The sequence below is a fragment of the Elephas maximus genome, chromosome 6, assembly GCF_024166365.1.
Source record: "Elephas maximus indicus isolate mEleMax1 chromosome 6, mEleMax1 primary haplotype, whole genome shotgun sequence".
NCBI classification, from domain to species: domain Eukaryota; kingdom Metazoa; phylum Chordata; class Mammalia; order Proboscidea; family Elephantidae; genus Elephas; species Elephas maximus.
This window is the reverse complement of record NC_064824.1, coordinates 72,849,940-72,858,845: the sequence shown is the minus strand read 5'-3', so window position 1 is coordinate 72,858,845 and position 8,906 is coordinate 72,849,940.

Below are 8,906 nucleotides of genomic sequence, written 5' to 3'. Positions count from 1 at the left end.
GTTCTTTCTGGGAAAGGCTGGGAAGGCTTCACTGTGGAATTTTATCATTAGCTGGAGAGCATCGGGCCCTCCCTTGATCTCCTGCCAGAGTAGAGTTTTGGAGAAGAGCCTGGCTTTGAAAAGGCAAATACAGAGAGCATAAATGCAGACCATGAACACACCAAGCATAAATTTAGGGTGATGAAACTGATTTTTACAAAATGGAACATAGGAGCACTTGTGCCCCCAAACAGGGGCACCTCCTTGAGGGTGGCAGATGGGGAGGGAAAGGTGTGTATTTACCCCATTCTGTGAAAAAAATCTGAACACAACGAATGCGGGAATGGTCACAGGTCCCCGTACAGCCCAGCTTTGGCTGGCTTACCTGAATGTCCTCTCTAACCTCAGCTTGCTTTCTCTCTCCAACTCCCAGCCCCAAACCCCAGCCCACATCTTCACTCAATCCCCCTTGAAGGTATCCAGAGTTGTCCTTCAGCCCATTATTCTTGAAGGCATGGATCTTTCTCCCAGATAACCTCCCCCCCCCCAAAAAAAAACCCTTTGCTGTCAAGTCAATATCAACTCATGGAGACCCCATGTGTTCCCATGTGTTACAGAAAAGAACTGCTCCATAGGGTTTACTTGAAGTAGATCCATCACCAGGCCTTTCTTCCACAGCACCCCGGGATGGGTTCACACCACCAACCTTTAGGTTAGAGTCGAGAGCAAACTGTTTGCACTGCCCAGGGAGCTTTCTCCCAGATATCAGGTTCCCCGTAGTGATTCAGGTCACACTGACCCCTAGGAAACTCCCCTGCGTGTCTCTCTTGGGTCTCTGACAACCTCTCAGTTCCTAAAACTTGCTTCTTAGCTCTTCCTTGGAACCCAGCTCTTAGCTTAGTTCCTCTGAACCTTTCTTTGCCCTTCCTAAAACATACGGGAGAAGAGAGATGAGCTGACTGCATCTCAGGGATGAGTTTCCATTTCCAATATACCAGTCTTCATACGTGAAGTACAACATGGAGCTCTGGTGTAGGACGAAAAGAGATACACAAGCCCTCTGCCACAGGGAGGGTGGCAATGTTTGTCACCGAGCCAGACACTGGAAATGCTTTCTTAGGGTGATAGCTCTAATAAGTGTCCAAGATCCTCCTTAAACCAACATGCTACTTAGCTTTCAGAACAGAAGTGAACACAGAAGTTAAAAAAAAAAAAGTAGAATCCTCCAAATTTGCCAATTATGCTTCTGTAGAGGACCTAAGCTGAAGACTAGTCTGGCGGGGTGGGAATTACATTTGCAAGAAGCAGAGCTTGAGGGGCTGTCTGGGAAGGGTCAGACCCTTCTACTTTAATCTTGAATTAACTGAATTAGGCCAGGAACTGGTCTGGTTAAAATCAAAGGCAATCACAACCAAATTTCAAATTAGTGACCCCTTGTAGTGCATTTCTTCCCACCCAGCATGTATCCTGAAAGGCCACAGGGGCACGAGAAAGGAGGAGAAGGCAGGTGATGGACAGCAGTTATCAGTCCAGGACAAGGGGACCCTGGTCATCCTTGAGCCCCTCAGTTCAGTGATGAGCCTTGTGATAGAGGAAGGCTTCTCATGTCTGCGTGAGCTCCCTGGGTTTCTAAGAAAGGGGGTGCGGGAGGAACAGGGAAGGAGGTGTGGAGCTGGGACTATGTGTCCCATTTTACAAATCCTCGGAATGAAGTTGAAAAGGCATCGTATCTCACACTCTCTGAGTTCAGTTTCTCCAGCACCAGCCAAAAGTGTCTTTATCTTTCTTGAAATGAGAAACAAGCTATATAAAAGTGAATTCCCCCCAGAACAACTTTAACTATTTCCAAAAACAATTTACTGAAAAATAGATGTCATGGATTGAGTTGTGTTCCCCAAAAATATGTGTAACAATTTGGTTGGCCACGATTCCCAGTATTATGTGATTTTCCTCCATTTTGTCATCTGTGTGATTTTCCTATGTGTTGTAAATTCTATCACTACTATGATGTTAATGAGATGGATGAGCAACAGTTATGCTGATGAGGTCTACAAGATTGAATTGTGTCTTGAGCCAATCTCTTTTGAGGCATAAAAGAGAGAAGAGAGCAGAGAGACATGGGGACCTCATACTACCAGAAAGCAGTGCCAGGAGCAGAGCGTGTCCTTTGGACCTCAGGTTCCTGCATGGACAAGCTCCTAGACCAAGGGAAGATTGATGACATGGACCTTCCTCCAGAGCTGACAGAGAAAGCCTTCCCCTGGAGCTGATGCCCTGAATTTGGACTTGTAGGCTACTAGACTGTGAGAGAATAAACTTCTCTTTGTTAAAGCCATCTACTTGTGGTACTTCTGTTATAGCAGCACTAGATGACTAAGACTATAGAGAAAAGGGCCAGGCTGCACAAAATTGTCCCTACCACTTTGTGGATCTATTAAGAAAGAAAAATGTTTTATTCCTTTGACATTTTGCACAGATTCGGAGGAGGGGGGGAAGCATTCCATAGTGTTTGGTTAGGAGATTGGGGACCTGGAACTATACGGAATTTCTCCCTAATTCCAGCAGGACATGTACCTTCTGAAGACCACGGTCTCCAGTTTTTGTTTTTGTTTTTTTTTTTTAATATTTTATTATGTTATAGGTGAAAGTTTACACAGCAAGTTAGTTTCCCACTCAACAACTCACACAAAGATTGTTCTGTGACCTGCCTGCCCTGTTTCCATCAGTGCATTTCCCTGCCCTACCTTGACTTCTCATCTTTGCTTTTGGGTAAATGTTGACCATTTGGTCTCTTATAACTGACTGTTTAAAGGAGTGCATTCCTTACGAGTGTTATTATTTTTTAGGCCTGTCTTATAATTTGGCTGAAAGGTAACCTCTGGGAGTAGCTTCAGTTCCAGGTTAAAAAGGTATCTTAGGGCAATAGTCTTAGGGGTGCCTCTAGTCTGTCAGTCCAGTAAGTCTGGTATTTTTTATGGATTTGAGTTTTGTTCTACATTTTTCTTCCATTCTAACCGGGAACTTCTATTGTGTCTCTGATCAGAGTGGTCAATGGTGATAACTGAGCACCATCTAGTTCTTCTAGTCTCAGGCTAGAAGAGGCTATGGTTTGCATGCCCCATTAGTCCTATGGGCTAATTTCTTCCTTGAGTCTTTGGTTTCCATCACTCTCCTTTACTCCAAGATGGGAAGAGGCCAAAAGTTGTATCTCAGATGGCCGCTCACAAGATTTTAAGACCCTAGACGGCACTCAGCAATCTAGGATGTAGAACATTACCTTTAAGAACTAAGTTATACAGACCCACAAGACTACGGTTCTAAGCTTTCAAACCCAGTAAATGAATCCTACTAGGTGTCTGGATATGTCTACTGTCTCCAGTTTTGCAGGGGAAATTCACATGGGGGCTGTATCCTTGGCTTTGCACTGATGTCCCACTTCTCAAATGCATCTGCTGGTGGCTCTCTAAAGGCAGGGGAGAATGAATGCTTCCCTAGGGTGTCCAGGAACTGATTACTCATTGTTGTTGTTAGCTGATGGGTTGTGGATCTGACCTTTGTGGTCCATAGGGTTTTCATTGGCTGATTTTTGCAAGTAAATCACCAAGCCTTTCTTCTTCCTTCATCTTAGTCTGGGAGCTCTGCTGAAACCTGTTCAGCATCATAGCAACACACAAGCCTCCACTGACAGACGATGGTGGTTGCAGCCAAAGTGCAAGGGCAAGGAATCCAACCCCGGTCTCCTGCATAGAAGGTGAGAATTATACCACTGAGCCACCAATGCCCCTGACTGCTCAGGCCCCTGACTGCTCAAAAAAGCCACAAATAGCACCCATTTTCTTTGAGGTCCTGTATCTTAAGCATTCCTAGAATTTTTTGCAATCTTATTTATAGTCACAGAAAAATCAGGCTTTGAATGATATGTCAGTTGAACCCAGCCTGTGTCTGGGGTCCCAGGCAGCCCTGGGAGTGGACCACATAAAGACAGGGTCTGGAAACCTGGACCAGGGACAAGGGCAGAAACTCTCTAGCAGGGCTAAGGCTGAACCTGAGCAAGGCTGCGTCACTGCAGTGGGCAGGCTGGCGAGGGCCACGGAGTGCACTGAGGGCTGCTAAAGCGTGGTCCCAATCAAAGGTTGGACTCTAGTAGGTGCCATGGCTAGGTCTGGGATAGTAATGGAAACAGCACTTGGGGGAATCTTGTGCTTCAGGTAACCCCTGCCCATTGTAGGGTTAGCCAAGGGAGGAAGGAGCTTTCTCAATGGCTCTGCCTTTGCTCATAGCATCATGTTTTTCCAAATCTCACAAAGCAAGATGGATCTTGATCTTTTGGGTTGAAGGTTTCCTTTTCCTTCTTCCAACAGTCCTTAGAGTTCCTGTCCAATGACAGAGGAGATGGGAGCAGAGCTTGGGTTGCTTTACCTGGAGGCCAGGTGGGGCTGTGTCCCATCTGTCTGCAGGATACATGTCATTGTATTTTTTTTCTCAGCATCACCAGTTGGTTTCTGGCTGGAACTCTGACAGCTAAGTAGACATACTTCATGGTTTGCAAGTTGTTATTCTATCGCTGTAATTATTAGTCAATATTGGGTTTTTAGTCATATCATAAAAAAAAAAATTAACTAGTGCATAATTTTGTTTGCTTCACAGCAAATTAAATAAAGAACTGGAGCATATTAAATAAATGGTTAAATTGATTACATTTTTTTTTCTCCAAGTCTGCAAGTAAAATTGAAGCTCCAGGCAGATGCACCATCTTATCCAGGAGTTCCAGACACCAAATGTGCCTGGAGTTGTGACAAAACCAAGGCAGCACCACTAGTGCATTGAATCAGGGCACACAGAAGGGATGCATAGAAATTTACAGTTTAAGTAGTACTGATGATGGCCATATTATACACTGATATACTTAAGAGTAGTGTGGCAGATTAAATAGTGCTTGAATAAAATTCAACCTTGGCTGGCCTATCTTCAAAATCTAGGTAGGTAATTATGGAGCTGATACAAATGATTAATTTGTTGTAAGGCCTCCATAACAAAAGAGAAGGCAAAACTCCATCAGCATTCAAGCACATCTAGACTCTTCTCCCTTGAGCTGCAGAATAGAAAATGAACCTGTCAGTTGTACAGTAACATACAAGACCCATCCTCCTAATCCATAATGAACTAAGCAGTCACAAGATGAAATTACAAAGAATTTAAGAAAATGATAAAAGCAAGAACGTAAACAATATCACAGTTGATCACTGCCCTTGTCAAACTGACCCTGCATATCGCTGACTTTCTCTAGAGAAACCCACTGGTGCGTTTATTACTTCACACATCTGTGGACTAAACTAGAGCATGTTTGGATTATTCTCATGTGTAGCATCCTCACAGGCATATTTCACTGATATATCAGAAAACTTTAATAACTTCTCTTTTTTCTTTGCCGATTTTTACCCAAAAGGATTCAGAAGACTTTACTTGCTTTGGAAAAGACAAAGGGCTATCCCCAAGATTACTAATTTTTTGATATTTGGCCACCTTTCAGCCAAAGGGGTGTGCAGGTCTTTGTTAGAATCATGTACTAATGGTTATTGTTTTAGTCACTGGAGCGGGCTCCAACTCATGGCCACCTTCTGTATAACGGAAAGAAAAACATTACCCACTCCTGCACCATCCTCACAATTGATGTTTGAGCCCATTGTTGCAGCCACCGTGTCAACCCATCTCATGAAGAATTTCCCTCGTTTTCACTGCCCTCCACTTTACCAAACATGGTGTCCTTTTCTAGCGACTGGTCTTTTCTAATGTGTCCAAAGTAAGCAAGACGAAGTCTCTCCAACATCACTTCTAAGAAGCATTCTGGCTATACTTCCTCCAAGACAGATTTGCTCATTCTTCTGGCAGTCATCATTCAATATTCTTCACCAACACCACTATTCAGATATATCAATTCTCTTTCAATCTTCCTTTTTCATTGTCCAGCTTTTACATACATATGAGCAATTGAAAAGACCATGGCTTGGGTCTTAGTCATCAACAATTAGTGGACAACTAACACCACTGTCTTAAAGGATCGGGGAGGGTGTGGAAGTGAGAGGATGTGACTGAAAAACTCCAACAGCATTTTAGAATTTCTTGTACTGTCTCTTTATGATATTCTGACAGCCCTGATAAACCTTCATCTCTACAGTTTTTTAGTTGAAAGGATTATTGCTCATAATTTTTCACTGCGCAATGAATATAGTAACTATCCAACTAGACACAAGATCTCAAGGGCTAAGTACAGTCTCTGATGTAATTGCATTTTTTTGTACCAATGAAATTAATTAATTCCACTAAAAGATAATAGGAAAATTCTATTCTGAAACATCCATGAAAGGTGAAAAATAATGTTTAAGTAACCTCTTTACCAAAGCAATTACTGCTTTGAGGAAATTCATTAAAAAAAAAATTAAGTTTTCTGTGTCTCTGCTGAGGTAGCTATTTTTTATAATATTAGTTTAAGGGTTTTTTGGGGAAGTGAGTTCTTTATTATTTTTTTTTTTAATAATTTCTGTCACTGTGTCAACAGTAGAACATTCTTGGTACAAAAATTAATTAGAAGCTATTTAGGCAACACAAGTGAATAACAATGTTTACCAGTTAACAACAGTTAACACCTCTCAGAATAGAAAGTCAAGCAGCTGATAAAATGGAAAGTGAAAAACATTCATGGTTTTAATCACACCAAATCACAGCGAAGATAGAAGTTTGATTATGTAACATATGTAAACCCAGGATTAGTCCACTTTGTAGGGAAAAAACGTAGTTGAAAACAACTCAAATCTTTTCTGTCTCTTGAGAAAATGCCAAAGGTGGTAAAATGAGTTTTAAATATCCAGCAAAGCTTCTTAAAATAATGCTTAGCCTTCTCTTTCACTCTCAAGCTCTCTGACTAATTCCCTCTCTATCCTCTCTATTTCCTCTAACCTCTACAGATACCCAACCAGAGGCTTTTCTTTCTCGACTTCCTCTTTTCTTTGCCCTAGTTCTTCTTTTGTCATTCAACTGAGCCTCTCAAGTTTTGTTAGTTTTCCTGTCAGATTGCTATTACCCAGACTCAGCATAAGAAAGAAAAGTTCAAACTATACTTTTTAGCTGCAGGTAAGGGGTAGGAGTAGAGCACATTAGAATTTGCATTGTATTGGAGCAAGGGAGAATGAAGAAAACTAAAGGCACAAGGGAAAGAGTAGTCCAAAGGACTAATGGACCACAACTGCCGCTGCCTCCACCAGACTGAGTCCAGTACGACTAGATAGTGCCCAACTACCACCACTGACTGTTCTGACAGGGATCACAATAGAGGGTCCTGGACAGAGCTTGGAAAAAAATGTAGAACAAAATTCTAACTCACAAAAAAAGACCAGACTTACTGGCTTGGACGGAGACTGAAGAAACACCAAGAGTATGGTCCCCCGACACTCTTTTAGCTCACTAATGAAGTCGCTCCTGAGGTTCACCCTTCAGCCAAAGATTAGACAGGCCGGTAAAACAAAATGAGACTAAAGGGGCACACCAGCCCAGGGGCAAGAACTAGAAGGCAGAGGGGGGCAGGGAAGCTGGTAATGGGTAACCCAAGGTCAAGAAGGGAGAGTGTTGACATGTTGTGGGGTTGGTAACCAATGTCACAAAAGAATATGTGTACTAATTGTTTAATGAGAAGCTAGTTTGTTCTGTAAACCTTCATCTAAAGTACAATAATAAAAAAAAAAAGAATTTGCATCATATTCCTTTTTCCTAGTTTACCTCTGTCCCGGAGAATCTGAGAAGCCGCCCTTAGAGTAACTTTGCTGTCAGAGCATTTTCTGAATTAATCAATTGGTTTGACCCTGCAGCTGCAGTGACCAAGGCCTAGCTTCACCCCTGCTAAATTTGCATTGCCTTATAGTCTCAGGACACACTTAGTTCTATCATGAGTCAGCTGTGTCCAAATGTACCCCAGAGTGAATATATCCCACAAGATGATTCTCCAACATTTTTTCTCTTTTTTAAAGGAATCCTTTCTTAAAATAAAGCTTAAGTGAAAGCCCTATATATTCTTTCTTTTTTTAAAAATCAACTATAATAGACGCACTTCATCACACATTTGTTAAAACCCATAGAAATGTACAACACAGTGTTGTAAACAATAAGCAAAGAAAGTAAACCAGTTGCCATGAAGTCTATTCCAACTCATGGTGATACCACGTGTGTCACAGCAGAACTGTGCTCCATAGGGTTTTTAATGGCTAATTTTTTGGAAGTAGATTGCCAGGATTTTCTTCCGTGGTGCCTCTGGATGGACTCAAACCACCAATCTCTTTGTTAACAGCTGAGTGTGTTAATCATTTGTACCACCCAGGGACTGCAATGTAAACTATATTAATAATAATGTATCAGACTTCAAGTAGAAACGTGAGACTATGTGGGCAACTCCTGCCTGGAGGGGAGGCGAGAGGGCACGGGGGTCAGAAGCTGGCCGAATGGACATGAAAATATAGGGTGGAGAGAAGGAGGGTGCTGTCTCACTAGGGGGAGAGCAACTCAGAGTATATAGCAAGGTGTATATAAATTTTTGTATGAGAAACTGACTTGATTTGTAAACTTTCACTTAAAGCACAATTAAAAAAAAAAAAATAATGTATCAGGCTATGGCCCCCAAACAACCTGTTAACTCAGAACTGAAGCCACTCCCAGGGTCCACCTTTTAGCCAAAGACTAGCCAGGCTTATAAAACTAACACGTGTGCGGAACATGCTTCTTAGTTCAGTCACGTATATGAGACCAAATGGGCAACACCTGCCCAAAAGCAAAGATAAGAAGGCACAAGGGACAGGAAAACCGGACAAATGGACATGGGCAACCCAGGGTGGAAACGGAGAGAATACCGACACATTGCGGGGATTGCAACCAATGTCACAAAC